Below are 16,714 nucleotides of genomic sequence, written 5' to 3'. Positions count from 1 at the left end.
TGGATTTTCTGCCAGGTTTCGAGACAAAGTTTCGTTGTGGAATCTGTTATAACCATATCGCACTGAAGTCCGCGCTAAATTTCCAGTTTGTGTAAAAGACCGCCAATCTTGGAGATTTTGCGTTAGTTTAAATTTGGTGTGATTTTTTCGTTGTTTCTTTAACAGTTTTCTGACCCGTTTTATCTACCAAAGAGGATCAGCTCCGTCGTTTGTTAATTTATTTGGTATAAATCTCTCAATTTACATAATATCTCAATCCAAGCCACATATGGTCTATACTTACATTGTTAGTTAGGAAGGAGTGGGGATAGTGTCTCGGGAATGCATAAACTGAATTTTTGTCTGCTTTTTTGAATAGGTGTATTTTTCGTTTATTTTAGGAGGTTTTTGGGGGTTACAATACTGTCTCGCTACGACAACCCTTTCTTCGGTAATCCCTGTGTTCGTACTGATTCTCGTTATTAGCTCAGGATTATTTGTTGCTAAGACGTCAAGTGTGTTTTCGCAGCCGTTTAATATTCAAATTGGGCTCATGAACTAACTGCTCGAAATAATTTCAGAGAATGCCTTTATTAAAGTTTCTGATGATGTTTTATGTGTACCTTCGAATTTAAAAATGTATTTTCGCCAACATGTAGAGGGTAGACTGAAGTTATTACCAACTATAATAGTACGCTTCGGATATGTGTTTGAAATTAGACTCAAATTTTATTTAGTCCTTTCAGCAATTGTATCATCGGAGTTGGGAGCTCGGTAAAAGTACCCAATAAGGACCTCTGTCCCTACTAACTCACAGGAACTTCTACTTCAAGTTCGCGACAAGACAGACTACCTCGAAAAGCAACAAACGCCACTGCCGCCAGCAGTATTTAGCCTATCCTTCCGGAACACACACATTTTAGGTGCACTAATTACTGTTTCTCTAGTTGTTATTTCTGTAATTTGACTTTAGATTTTCTATCAGTACAAGTCGAAGAGCCCTCTGGTTGAACGCTATGAGAAGGAAATGATAAACCGTCAAGACAGAGAAAAATATGTTCTCAGCAATTTCGGGAAGGGTACACAGCCGGAAAATCAGTTTCGCCATTCCGTATTTAGGAAAATGCTGCACTATGAAAGTAGCTTTTTCACATGAGATACTTTGCATCTTGGTTATTTGAAATGTATAGCAAAAAGGAAGTCACGTTAACGAGACGAGATGTGCCGTATTTCTGGATGAAATAAGCACTTAAGACCAGAATATCGTTTGAAAATGGCTTCCTGATAGTGTATTACTCACAAAATCACTGTAACGTTTACTATTTAAAATAAATGTTGCGTGCACAGGACAGATATTAAGGACAAGAAGCAATCGTCTGTTACTGTTTTGGACAAGCTAACATGGCGGCGCCGGTTTCAAAACAACGTAAACAAGTAGCAATATCTCAACAATTGTAATAGTATGTGGTATGTTATCGATGGTTGCGCGTGTTCTCACATTTTCTACATGACTCACGATTTCTTTAAACACGGAATAAAATGTAAAATTGAATAGTTTGGGAAAACAGGTAACAGAAATAGGGACAGCATACAGGGCCCGCTCTAGGGGATGATAACCCGCATATCTGTCCAGGGCGTCGAAATTTAGAGGCGTCATTTTGGCTGTAAGCGTGAGAAAAATATTTGTGTGTTGAATTCTCAATGACAGAAAAATATTACTGCATGCAAGCATGAAATTTAAGTTGTAGTCATGTGAGTGGTTTCCGTCGTGTCCGTTAACTACACTTTCATTATCATGATTACGTCTCTCGCCTGTTGCTGTGCAATCGAGAGCGTCCGTTCGCTCTTCGCCGCTCCTTGAGGTGGCGACGGTGCCCCACTCGCTCATTATGAGACACGATTGTGGCGGTTGAGTTTTTTTAGGTGCCTCGCGGTAAAGTGAGAGGCAGCCATGCGCAATTCGCGGTACGGGACCCTCAGAGCATGACACCCATTCGCACTTGGCCGGTATTTTAATGTTATGTACATCTACGATTAATTTGTTGTATAGTTTTTCAGATACTAGTTTGTCCTAAATCGATTATCGAATCGACCCACTGAAAGCGTTTTTTAAAAAAGTAAATATTTAATTTATCCAAAACGGCTGTTATTCAGTAAGTTGAATACTGTATCAAATTTGAATGTATTCTACAGGTGTTATTATTTATATTTTGTTCTATAAAAATAATTTTTTGAATAAACAATATAAGACATTTATTAAGTTCATTCCTTCGACAAAACAGCTTTTGTAGTAATATATTTGAATAATTGAACTGAAAGAAACGGGAAAAATCAAGAACTATAAAACTCCAGAATGACATTTTCACTCTGCAGCGGAGTGTGCGCTGATATGAAACTTCCTGGCAGATTAAAACTGCGTGCCCGACCGAGACTCGAACTCGGGACCTTTGCCTTTCGCGGGCAAGTGCTCTACCAACTGAGCTACCGAAGCACGACTCACGCCCGGTACTCACAGCTTTACTTCTGCCAGTACCTCGTCTCCTACCTTCCACACTTTACAGAAGCTCTCCTGCGAACCTTGCAGAACTAGCACTCCCGAAAGACAGGATATTGCGGAGACATGGCTTAGCCACAGCCTGGGGGATGTTTCCAGAATGACATTTTCACTCTGCAGCGGAGTGTGCGCTGATATGAAACTTCCTGGCAGATTAAAACTGTGTGCCCGACCGAGACTCGAACTCGGGACCTTTGCCTTTCGCGGGCAAGTGCTCTACCAACTGAGCTACCGAAGCACGACTCACGCCCGGTACTCACAGCTCTACTTCTGCCAGTACCTCGTCTCCTACCTTCCAAACTTTACAGAAGCTCTCCTGCGAACCTTGCAGAACTAGCACTCCCGAAAGAAAGGATGTGGGGAGACATGGCTTAGCCACAGCCTGGGGGATGTTTCCAGAATGACATTTTCACTCTGCAGCGGAGTATGCGCTGATATGAAACTTCCTGGCAGATTAAAACTGTGTGCCCGACCGAGACTCGAACTCGGGACCTTTGCCTTTCGCGGGCAAGTGCTCTACCAACTGAGCTACCGAAGCACGACTCACGCCCGGTACTCACAGCTTTACTTCTGTCAGTACCTCGTCTCCTACCTTCCAAACTTTACAGAAGCTCTCCTGCGAACCTTGCAGAACTAGCACTCCCGAAGGAAAGGATATTCCGGAGACATGGCTTAGCCACAGCCTGGGGGATGTTTCCAGAATGACATTTTCACTCTGCAGCGGAGTGTGCGCTGATATGAAACTATTTTCAATTACTATTTATCATTTGCTGAAATATTTGTTATTATAAAATACGTATATAATAACATCAGACTTTCTTCATAATCAAATGATCCAAAAACATTTTGTATTGGCAATAAATATGCTTTGGCGATTGCAGGCATCCAGTTTTGAAGTTACGTTAGTTACTGTTTTAACTTTTTAGAACAAAGACAAATCTTTATTTTTTATAGTTTACGTTGTTTTGTTTGATTTATGTGCTATCCTTGAAACGGTACAGTAGTTTCCGCTCCATAAGCAGCAGGTTTCGCTGCTCGCTCGCACCGGGAAATAAAAAAGGAGGGGGCTCCTTTGCACTACGCGGCCGGCCGCGGGTGCAACAGAACCCATGTGGGCGAGCGGAAAGAAAGGTGTCAGGCTTCATAATACGTGTTTATATGTGTCGTGTATTATGCATTTCTTGTACGTGAATGTGAATCTGCACATGAACTTTCCTAATCCTCCTCACACCTTTCCATAAAGCGTGGCCAAATCTCAGTTGCGAAGTAGTTCTGTAGTGTAGTAGTGCCAACCTTACTCCTGGGTAGGGGATCAGAGAGACAGCACAGACAGGGCAAAGTCAAAGACGGTCCACTGTCACGAGACTTGGGGTGGAGAGGTTGGTCACGGCCAAGTGACTCGACCATCCCCTCCACCGGGGCCCCGGAAGACCTCCGGGTGCCCACGATATTCTGGAAGTGTTACAGAAGACGGGTAAGTGAGCAGACGTGCCCTCGGTGCGTCTGTCTCGATGTTCACGCGTGGAAGAGAGGTATTTGAATATTTGCACTAATTCTTTTATTTCCAGCTTCGGATCGTGTAAGGAAATGAATGTTCTCGTTTAATTTCGGTAACTTGACCCCCCTGTGTTAATGTATCTGGTCCCCAGGTTGCCCGTTATCCTCCTCACGTAGTGGATGTCCCATGTAAAATATTGGGAGACTTTGGTGGTATACTTTTGGCCAACACAAGTCCCTCTTGCCCGTAGAAATGTGAGTGCAGATTAGTATATAATATACCCGAACTATAAGTTGTAAAATTGTAATATCTGCAAACTGGATCAATTGCTGCAATCGCTGTAAAGTCGAGTGATAATGTTTAAAATAAATAAATAATCAATTATCATCAAACTTTAACAACCCTAAAATCACAAAGGAGTCAAGTTAAAGGAATTGATTTAAAATAAAAGGTATAGAATGCAGGGACCCACACATCAGCGTGTGAGCCCTCCAGCCCCTTGCCTAGTATCGTACAGAATAGGGCACGCTCTCTAGGTAGCGCTCTCAAGCTCCCCTCCCCAGTTATCCGTTGTGCAATTTTCATTCAGGGTTTGACGACATCTTGCGTCTCTAGGCAAGGAGGTTTGATGGTAATCTTTCAGCCTTTTCCTGAACGTATAGTGGTCAAAGAAAACTGTCTGCTTACCAATACAATAAAGAAGATTGAAAAATAAAGCCGAAAGGCAAAAACAATCTGCGTGTTTATCAGTTGAGCTAGACCTGTACCAAAACAAATGACGATTCTGGGAATCCATCCATAATAATACTGTCCAATGTAATAATAACAGAACCCAACATCTTTAGACTCACTCATCTATGACCCCTCCCCAGAATATTGAAAAGTAAAGTCAAAACAGCTGTCACGAAAGTTTTCAGCCACTCGCTAACAGCTAGTACACCTACTATCCTCCCCCCATGACCCCCCCCCCCCCCCCCAAGAAATCGGCTCTATCCCCCCCCCCTCTCTCTCTCACCCATACACACATACACACACACACACACACACACACACACACACACACAAGGTATAAACATCATAAATAGAAGTTAGTAACTGACATATACTTCGTAAGGTTGGCAACAAATAGGTAAACATAACACAGAAGATGAAACACGTAATGGAGTCGCAATGTTTACGCTGTGAAAAGAAGTGTACGACGAAAAAGTTGTATCGAGTGACAAAAGAACAATAGTCCACCACAAAATAGAGTGAAAAACATGGTGAACAGTGTGTGGATGGGTAGAACACAAAGATGTGAATATACGGCAGTGATAAAAGTGGTAGTGCGACCTCCAGACCAGATCTGAGGAAACGCAGATCAGAAAATCGTAAGTAATTACTGTTTTTACATAAAATCGCGAAGTGAACTGTTTGATAATCTATAACTAGCAAAACTGTGTCGTTATAGATCCCATTGACCCACTGATAATGCCTTCGAACAGGAGAAGGCGAAAAGCGTATGGGATAAACAAAGTAACTAGCAACAGGAAAAGGTAGTATGATTTACGAAACAATAAAATCTAACAATCAGCGAAATTATATGGAACTGTTGAAGTACACTGAAGAGTACGCCCCTGTTTTAGCGGAGCACATAAAAATCTCTACTGTCTATCGTGTTTGAACAAATTTCTAGTCGAATGGTAGAGGAAACTTCAGATGTGGAAAATAAAGTACAGTTTTCTGTTGTCCTACTTTATGCATTTGAAGGAGAGATAAAGGAAAGATTCTTGGGGTTCTGTGACATAGTGACAAATGTGCCCAGGCTACTGTAGAATTTACCCAGCACTTCTTATCAGATTTCGCATATAATGAGAAACTTCTTGCACAAACGTTTGACGGAGCGACGACCATGGCTGGAAATCTGAATGGGTTTCAAGCATTAATGACAGTCACACATACTGAATGTCTGTGTACCAAACCTCCTATTGTCTCAACGCATCAGCTAAATACCAGTGCGTAAAATATTTTTTAATTCACTTAATGGACTTGCAGCTTCTTTTGGTCAAGATCTCCTGAATGCGTTAACTGTTTGCACCGTCGCCTTCCACTCTCCTGTCCAACGCTAGGGAAATACTCATCAACATTGGTAACACTGGGCAGAACAGATCTAAACTTTTTGATATGTTTAGTGCTATCCTAGAACATCCTCAAGAAATTTACTCAGATATTTTAGGACTAGTTAATGGCTTTTTGGCACTTTAAGAACATTTCAAATTTGTTTTACTCTTCGACATATTAGACAAAGTATTTGTCTCTGCCTATGAGTTGTACAACATCCTTCAGAAACAAGAGCACGATATTTTGTAGTGTGAACAGAAAAACCAAGACGTTAGCCACTCCAAAGCCGCACTATGCGAAAATTGTGAACAATCGACACAAAAGTTTTTTGGGTATGGTATCGTGTCATACTGTATAAAATTGCTACAATATGACGCTGTAGCATACCGAGAAAACTTTTATGTCGACTGACTCTGGCCACGGAAGGCTACGCAATTATAATTGTGAACAAGTTTTTAAAGAAACGGTGTCTCGAGTCGGAGAAACTTCCAATAAAAGTATATCAACTAAAATGATTCCATCGTGAAGTGTTTGAGAACATCGGCAGTCACTTGGATTTAAGATTTCCAGATTATTCTAAATTGTAATTTATGAATTTATTACGACATGAAAATTATGGACAATATTCTAAACAGTTCTCCGAAACAGCTTCCAAAGTCTCTTCTGATGCACATGAAAAGATTTTCGACGCTATTCGATTGAAAACTCAGCTGAATGTGATTTACCGTACTGAAGAGTTAAAAAATGAAACCATGAGTGAACTTGTCAACACTTAGCTCTAGTTCAATGCAACACAGACGTTTTCATCAGTTTAATGAGTTGGTGTGATTACTGTATACAATTCCTGACAGTATGTCTTCAGTAGAAAGGTCGTTTTCACGTCTGAAAAGAATCACGAGCTACTGTGGAAATTCTACTGGAGAAGAGAGAGACTGTCTATCTAGGAATTACAGTATTTCAATTGAAGCTCGCCTACAGGGAGAACACAGAAAGAAGTAACTTTTCTTTCAGGGGGTGGTAACCAAATCTGCTTTCCAGGAAAGAAGAATGAAACTTAAAACTCGTTGATCTTGCAAAGGTGATCTACCGAAGTGTCAAGGGTGAATTTAATGCCAGAAACTAGTTATTTTAGAAGTTTGCTTATAGTTATGTAAACTGATGTTAGGTAGTTCGGTATCTATTACATACAGGGCTATAAATACAAAATCAAATAGGGGTAATGCAGAAGTAGATTTAATAATGAATAAGTAAATAGGAATGCGGGTAAGCTACTATGAACAGCATATAAAACCCATTATCGTAGCCAAGATAGAAACAAAGTCAACCCTTACCACAGTAGTACAAGTTTACCGGCCAACAAGCTCTGCAGATGAGAAGGAGATTGAGGAAATGTATCATGAGATAAGAGAAACTAGTCAGATAGATAACGGAGACGAAAATTTAATGGTAACGGGGGATTGGAATTCGATAGTAGGAAAACGAAGAGAAGTAAAAACAGTAGGCGAGCATGGACTAGGGAAAAGGAATGAAAGAGGAAGCTGTCTGCTGTAATTGTGCACAGAACATAATTTAATCATCGTTAACACTTGATTTAAGAATCATAAAAGAAGGTTATATACGTGGAAGAGACCTGGAGACACCGGAAGGTTTCAGATTGGTTATACAGTGGTTAGACGGAGATTTCGGAACAAGATTTGAAAGTATGAGACATTTCCAGGGGTACATGTGGACTCTGACCACAATTTATTGGTTGTGAACTGTAGATTAAAATTGAAGAAATTGACTATAACAGAGGTAAGCAATACAGTAAAACCTGAATGGGTAGCTTTAAGAGATGGAATAGTGAAGTCAACAGAGGATCAAATTGGTAAAAAAGCAAGACCTAGTAGAAAATCTTGGATAACACAAGTATTGAATTTAACTGATGAAAGGAGAAAATTTAAAAATTCTGAAAATGAAGCAGGCGAAAGGGAATACAAACTTTTAAAAAATGAGATTGACAAAAAGTGCAAAACTGCTAAGCAGGAAAGGCTAGAGAATAAATGTAAGGATTTAAAAGAACATTTCACTTGGGGAAAGATAGATACTACCTACAGGAAAATTAAAAGAGAAAAGACAACCAGCATGAATATCAAGAGCTCAGACGGGAAATCAGTCCTAAGCAAAGAAGGAAAAGGTGAAAGGTGGAAGGAGTATATAGAGGGACAGTACAAGGGAGCTGAACTTGAAAGCAATATTATATAAATGCAAGTGGACGTAGATGAAGATGAGATGGGAGATATGATACTGCGAGAAGATTTGACAAAGCTTTGTAAGTTCTAAATCGAAACAACGCCCTGGAAAACCGATATTGCGTCAAAACTGCTGATAGACTTGGGAGAGCCAGCCACGACAAAATTTTTCCGTCTGGTGCACAAGATGTATGAGACAGGTGAAATACTCTCAGACTTGAAGCAGACTGTAGTAATTCCAGTTCCCCTGAAAGCAGTTGCTGACGGGTGTGAAAATCACCGAACAATCAGTTTAATACGTCACGGATGCAAAATGCTAACATGAATTCCTTACAGAAGAATGGAAATACTGGTAGAAGCAGACTTTGGGGAAGATCAGTTTGGATTCCGGGGTAATGTAGTAATACGCGAGACAATACTGACCATACGACTTATCTTAGAAGATGGGCTAAGGGAAGGCAAATCTACATTTATAGGATTTGTGGACTTAGAGAAAGCTTTTGACAATGTTGACTGAAATACTCTCTTTGAAATTCTGAACGTAGCGGGGCTAAAATTCAGAAAAATGGTTCAAATGGCTCTGAGCACTATGGGACTCAACTGCTGTGGTCCTAAGTCCCCTAGAACTTAGAACTACTTAAACCTAACTAACCTAAGGACATCACACACATCCATGCCCGAGGCAGGATTCGAACCTGCGACCGTAGCGGTCGTGCGGTTCCAGACTGTAGCGCCTTTAACCGCTCGGCCACTTCGGCCGGCTAAAATTCAGAGACCGAAACGCTATTTGCAACTTGTACAGAAACCAGACCGCAAGAGTTGAGTGGCATGAAAGGGAAGCAGTGTTTATGAAAGGGAAGCAGTGGTTGAGAAGGGAGTGAGACAGGATAGCCCCGATGTTATTCAGCATCTACAGTGAACAAGTAGTAAAGGCAACCAAAGAAAAATTTCGAGTAGGAATTAAAGTTCAGGCAGAAGAAATAAAAACTTTGAGATTTGGCGATACATTGTAATTCTGACATCAGAGGACTTGGAAGCCAGTTTAATCGAATGGACAGTGTCTTCAAAGGAGCATATAAGATAGGCATCAACAAAAGCAAAACAAAGATAATATAATGTAATCGAATTAGATCAGGTGATGCTGGGGGAATTAGATTAGGAAACGAGACACTAAAAGTAGTAAATGTGTTTTGCTATTTGAGCAGCAAAGTAACTGACCACGGCCAAAATAGAGAGGATATAAAATGTAGATTGGTAACGGCAAGAAAAGTATTTCTGAGGAAGAGAAATTTGTTAATATCGAATATAGACTTGAGTAATAGCACGTCTTTTCTGAAGTATTTGTCTGGAGTTTTGCCATTTCTGGAAGCGAAACATAGACGATAAACAATTTATATGGAAAGAGCTTTCGAAATGTGGCGCTACAGAAAAATGCTGAGGATTAGACAGGTCGATCACGAAACTAATGCGGAGTTACTGAATAAAATTGGAAAGACAAGGAATTTGTGAAAAAACTTGACCAAGAAAAAGGAATCGCTTGATATGGCACATTCTGAGACATAAAGGGATCACAAATTTTAGTAATGGAGGGAAGTGTGGGTGGTAAAAATCCAAGAGATGAATACACTAAGCAGATTCAGAAAGATGTCGGTAGCAGTAGTTATTCGAAGACGACGAGCCTCGCAGAAGATAGAGTAGCGTGGAGTACTGCATCAAAACTGTCTTCGGACTAAAGACGACAACAACACTCAGTTTAAACTATTATCAATTGTGACTTCAGTCTTTCATATTTTTTCATTTAATTTAAAAAATTACCTATTGTGTTATCGAGACGAGCCTGTCTCTTGAGTTACTACTGTTTACTTAATATTACAATATTAATATTATTTATGAATTAATCAATAATGCGAGATGTGGCTATAAAATAACGGTGCTATTACTGTAAAGCATTTTATTTCAAAAATATACATGTTTAGTTATTGTCACCTCCAAAATACTCCTCTCCTCTATCCCTACAACGCTCCATGCGAATTTTCCTTTGATGGAAACAGTGCCGGTAGCCCTCCTCTGTGACCTCCTTGAAGACGCGTTCCGCTTTTCCTTTCACTCTTTCAACCCACTGAAATGTTCCTTTTAGTGCAGTTTTGACTTCCGGTAATTGATAAAAGTTACAGGGTGCTAGATCAGGCGAACAAGGTGGGTGGGCTAACACTAGGGTGCTATAATCCGCTAGAAACCTCTTAACAGGCAAACGTGGTATGAGCCGGTGCGTTATCTTAAGGCAGAACCCATGACTCGTTCTGTCACAGTTAGGGTCGTTTTTGTTTCTTCTTCTTATTTTCTTACGGAGTTGACCAAGAAACTCAAGGTAGTAATATTGATTAATCGCCTGACCTTAGTAGTAGGCTGACGATACACAATTCCATGTATGTCGAAAAAAAGAAAAAAAAAACAGTTGACATAGATTTGAATCTTGGTTTGCCAATTCGAGCATTTTTCACTATCGGTGAAGCGGGTCCTTCCACTGCTTCGATTGGTACATAGTTTCTGGATCATAAGTGAAGAATCAAGAATTGTCACGTTGTAAGTCTTTCCAAGAAATTAGGATAATTTTCAGTGTTATTCAGAGTGATATTACACACATTTTTGCGAGCTTCTTTTAGTTCGATCCTGAGAGTTTTCGACACCGTTTTCGCACACACTTTCCTCATATAAAATTGGTTATGTAAAATTTGTTTTATGCATTCTTTTTCGATTTCTACAATTCTAGCAGTCGATTGAATACTCAAGCGACGGTGAGATGGAATCAGATTACCTACTTTTTCGATATTTTCATCCGTTTTTGATGATGAAGTGCGCTCCGGACGTGAGTCAACTTTCACGTCTTCTCTGTCATCATCGAAAACCACTCAAAAACTCACACGCGTGACAAACAGTCTTTTCCATACACTTGTATTAGTAAAAGATAGGTTTCAGTAGCGGTTTGTCATGTTTCATGTGTAACTTCACGATAGCTCGTTGCTCTGTTATTACACATACAGTTTTTCCGGCAGCACAGAATAGCAAGTTGTTACACAAACGAAAGCCAGGGGCACACTGATTTTTCTAGACACCAGAAACGCCATATTCGATTGAGAAACCTTCATGCTTCACAGCTACTGGTCGTTCATCTTTGGAGAATGCGCACCTACTGCGCGATAGCATCAGTCCCGTGATTTTATAACCAGACCTAGTGTAATTAGTATATATTATAAAAGTAAATGTACAATGTGCGTGCTGAAAATACTCGGAAATGAGTCCCGGGACGATCAACGGAAGTTATGTGGTGTGGTAGTCCTCTATCCCACATCCGTAAAGAAGGTTCCTCTTTTACCTGAAGAGTGTGCTTTTGATAATATGAGGGCTAGGAAGTTTCTCCCTCTAGAAATTTCTAGAACATTCGGGAGTACTCGAGAACATTCCAGAGCATTCGAGAGCATTCCACAACATTCTAGAATGTTCTGGAATGTTCCACAGTGATTCTGGATGTTCTGGAATATTCGGAAATAGCCTGGAACATTCAGGAAGATTCCAGGATGTTCGGGAACATCCTGGAACATCGTGGATCATTGTGGAACATTCCAGAACGCTCTAGACGAGGAGAAGTAAGAAGTAAACATTACTACCTAACAAATGACGTATTCCACAACGATCCGATGATAGAATACAACAAGCACAAACTCGTCGTAACCGGAAAAAAGGTGTAACATCCGCCAATTTTTGCAACGCGAAAAAATTCAGTAGAGAAACAGCAGGATTCTGTTGCAGGAATGGAAAAATTCGATTACCATCACTGGATTCGCCTCCGCAGGAGTTTTTACATTACATGATCGGGGAGATTCAAGAATCAAAACACTTTCTTCAAAATAAAAAAGCGTACAATGCCTGCTTCTAAATGACTTTTTTCGATGTTATTTCTATCTACACTAAACAGAGATGAAATCAATTATGATTTTCCAATACAAGGACAAATTCATCGCAACATGGGATTATAACTACCACTACCCACCAAATACCATGAATTTCTGCAAGTATATTTCATCGGTAATGAAACCGAAACGGATCAACGTTGTAGAAATATCAGAGGATTGCGGCGAGAAGTAGTCCAAGATGTGCAGAGTATTGTAACAAGTTACAATTTGTTTTCAAGAAAAATTTTCACCTGTTACACTTTAACAAGTATTCTAAATTTTATCCTTTCTTTCCAGCTACCACACAGTCTCATATCAACTCCCTAAGAAAAACTGGGTACCCAGCTAGTCCTCATTTAATCGTTATTAAAATTATAAATGCGAAAATAGTTTGTTACGCTTTCGCTACTCTCGATTAAATTTGATATGGGGATAGCTTTAACGCTGAGGTACAACATGAGTTACTTTAGAAAGTGTGCAGTTCTATATATTTATCGAATTTACGAATATTACGCTTAGTCTTGAAAAAGCTGCTTTCTCTTTGACTTTTGAACTTTATCTTATGTGGGAAATGCTTTTATTGGTTGATATGCTGTACGTAATACAATTCAATGTCATGAATTCAATGCTTATAGAACCCTCAACGCGTTTAATCCTTACTCCCATACCAATATTATGAAATGCGGAAGGAGCTGTGTGTGTTATGGTTCCACGCCTAAACCGCTAACCGACTTATATGATATTTGGTGATGAGGTAAAACAAAGGCACCTTTGGAAGGTAAAAGAACTACGCAAAGAGGGTGAAGTAGAGAATGTACCTCTTTTTTTCATCAGTGAACATAAACCACGTTAAAAAATTATGAAATATGTTGTATACTGTACACGTTGTGTAATGTTCAGTCAATCATGGTAACTTCTTGCCGACCATGGTATTTTTGTACCACTTACCACTTTCCTTTCAAATGGCTGCTGCTCCATCTTTTTGCAATATTTTGTACTAAAAATAAGTATTATTACCTCTGTGATTTCTAGTTAGTATTTCAGCTCTCTTTCCAACTTCTTTCAAGCTATTAAGCTCGTGATTATCCTTTAATTGCGTTAGATGTGAAAAGAGCGTCTGTTGACCGTGATTTAGGTTGAACAGTGCCAGATCGATATAAATATTTTGATATTTCAAAATAACATGGAGTACTGAAGTAACACTGTTTGTTTTTACTTCGTATTAATGCCTGATTTCCTTCTGGCACGACCTAAACTTAGCCAGAGCATTAAATATATAAAAAATTATTTGTTTTTTAAGTCTGGTCTAATGTTATTCTGTATGATAGAGTAACTTTCTACCAGCATTAAAATTTAAATTTTATTCTAATAGAATATAGTTAGTATACATTTCCACTTTTCCTCTCAGTAACTACAGATGTAAAATGTTATAATGTCTGTTTTGATGTGCAGTTTATTTTGTGTGTAGTACTTTCAAAAAATGACAAAAAGTTACCCCGATTGACTGTATAGCTACTTCAATAGCAAGATGTCAAGCGCGCATCTGCCACGCATCTTTGCGTTCGGCACTGTTATGCGATGGGGTTGATGACAAAATGGGTGGGGTGGGGAATAGGGGAGTACACTTGACGAGCTATACTAACCTGAACAGGCAGACGTGTGAGATCAGCTGATGTCATTCCATCTACAATAGTTCATTTACTATCAAAAATTGTTCAAGTGGCTCTGAGCACTATGGGACTTAACATCTCAGGTCATCAGTCCCCTAGAACTTAGAACTACTTAAATCTAACTAACCTAAGGACATCACACACATCCACACCCGAGGCAGGATTCGAAACTGCGACCGTAGCGGTCGCGCGGTTCCAGACTGAAGCGCCTAAAACCGCTCAGCCACACCGGCCGGCTCATTTACTATCACACATCATAACAAAACTATTCATATGCACACGCAGCTGTGGGTGATAGTGATAATATATAATAATATAATTACAATTTTGCATGCGTAGCCTGTCTGATTGGACACTGCATGCCGCTATGTTTCTTGTTTTCTAAATGCTCATATAACAGACAGATTACTGATCGCGCACTTTTACTTAGGCCCTCTGTGATCGGTGGATGTCGGCTGACTTCGTGCCGCTCTGGAATGTTTATGGTCTCTGCCAACATAAGCCTGTGCCATACAGCATTGTGCACTCAAATAATAAGTAACTTATGAATTCTTGTTGATCCTTGTGCGGTGTTATGCGTGGTGATCGTTAGTATTATTTACAGAAACGAGCGAAGAGGCTGCACCTGGTCCTTGTGGCGACTCGCAGTCAACTTTCGTGTCACTTTTTGCGTTGCTTTAACTTATTACACGTTCACTCCTTTTATAAGCTGTAAACTGTCTGCTGGGCTTGTCTCAGCAGCCTATGTGCTACGAACCGATCGAAAGCTTCCGCCCACAGCATCCACAGCTCAGGGGTCAAGTAATAGTGTGTGATAAGTACATTGCAATACGATCAACTACTCTATAAGGAAAATAAAATGATCTTGTAGTATCTTACCGAACGCATTACACACCACTACCGTCGACGTTGCCATCCTTCTTTTTATACTCTGTCTTATCGGGAACAAAGATAAAATGTGAGCCCAGAGTACCTTCCTCAAGATATGTGAGCAACAGCAGCGATAATATTTCTCCGAGACTTAGGTCCAACAAAGATACGGGCTGACAGAACCTACTTTAATCGTAAGAAACACAGTTCATGCGGAAGATACTTTGAGATTATTGCAAAATACAACATCCTCTTCAAACATGTAAGTTTTCCCCAGACTATAGAAGACAGACAACCTTAAGTTACTTGTCTGTTGACTTATTTCCGGAAGACACAGTGAGCAAACAACGATTGGAATCTTAGTCTAAGTGCTCTCTCTAGTGCACGGTCGTAGCATGCCAAACTAGAAAGAAGATCCTTGTTGAAAGAACTTAGTTTTCGAAACAAGTTACTAGCGGCGAAATTCCAATTTTTGTATCGACGTTTAGGAATAATTTTGTAAACTGAAACCCGTGTGATCATTTACAAATGGTGCAAATGGCTCTGAGCACAATAAGACTCAACTGCTGTGGTCATAAGTCCCCTAGAACTTAGAACTACTTAAACCTAACTAACCTAAGGACATCACACACATCCATGCCCGAGGCAGGATTCGAACCTGCGACCGTAGCGGTCGTGCGGTTCCAGACTGAAGCGCCTTGAACCGCGCGGCCACTCCGGCTGGCGATCATTTACACTGGAAGTATACGAACATCTGCAGACCAGAGTCCGTAGTAATGTGCTTTACAACTGTAGAACGGCGTTAATTTCCCCTTAAACATTAATATCTAACAGTATCGGCCACGGACACTTACGTCACGCATGCGCAATGTACTGCTCGCGTGCTGTCAAAGGCTCGGACTGTCTCCCCACTACTCGATTCGTCTTGACTTCCTGAGGTCCGCCTCGGCGACGTTCGGTTCTTTTCGGAACTAGTCGGTTCAGCATGACGTTTCATTTATCAGTGTGATGTGACACTCGATTCTTCCGGATTTTGCTTCGGAATTTTTTCTCGGCACGACCTTTTTCAGTTCGGCGGATCGTAATGGCAGCGCTGCTTATGTCCCGCCATTTTCTCGCAGTATAAAGAAAGGTCAAACATTCAATGACCGTTACTCGAAAAGACAGAACGATCTATCGTCACAAGCCTTTAAAAACTCATGGGAACCACATTTCTGCTTCGAAGAGAAGATAGGAAATTCTCAATATCTGTCATGCAATCGTATAACTGATAGGCACCGAAAATTAGGTACTGAAGGGAATTGCAACACCATGCATAAAGAATTTAAAGATTTTGTTGGAATGAAAGAACAAAAAATTGCAAGAATCAACACACGATTTTTACGGGGTTCGTTGTTTTGTACATCAGCAAGCACTTTGTTCAAAATCTGTGTCCTGGAGTACATAATGAGATCGGTTGTATGGACAGTAAATTTTCAGAAGTCGCGTGCATTTTATACCGTCGGATTTAACAGTTTTTGAAGAAATTAAACGAAGAGTATGACGCTGTACACTACTTGACAATTGGTGAGGAATGGGGACATTGTCGGACAGGAAAAAAAAAATGGTTCAAATGGCTCTGAGCACTATGGGACTTAACATCTGTCGTCATCAGTCCCCTAGAACTTAGAACTACTTAAACCTAACTAACCTAAGGACATCACACACATCCATGCCCGAGGCAGGATTCGAACCTGCGACCGTAGCAGTCGCGCGGTTCCGGACTGAAGGGCCTAGAATCGCTAGGGCACAGCGGCCGGCTGTCGGACAGGACTTATACGCAATGATGGATGACATGAAACACTATACAGACGTAATAGAGG

Source organism: Schistocerca americana, chromosome 7, assembly GCF_021461395.2.
Source record: "Schistocerca americana isolate TAMUIC-IGC-003095 chromosome 7, iqSchAmer2.1, whole genome shotgun sequence".
Lineage (NCBI taxonomy): Eukaryota > Metazoa > Arthropoda > Insecta > Orthoptera > Acrididae > Schistocerca > Schistocerca americana.
This window is presented reverse-complemented; position numbering follows the sequence as displayed.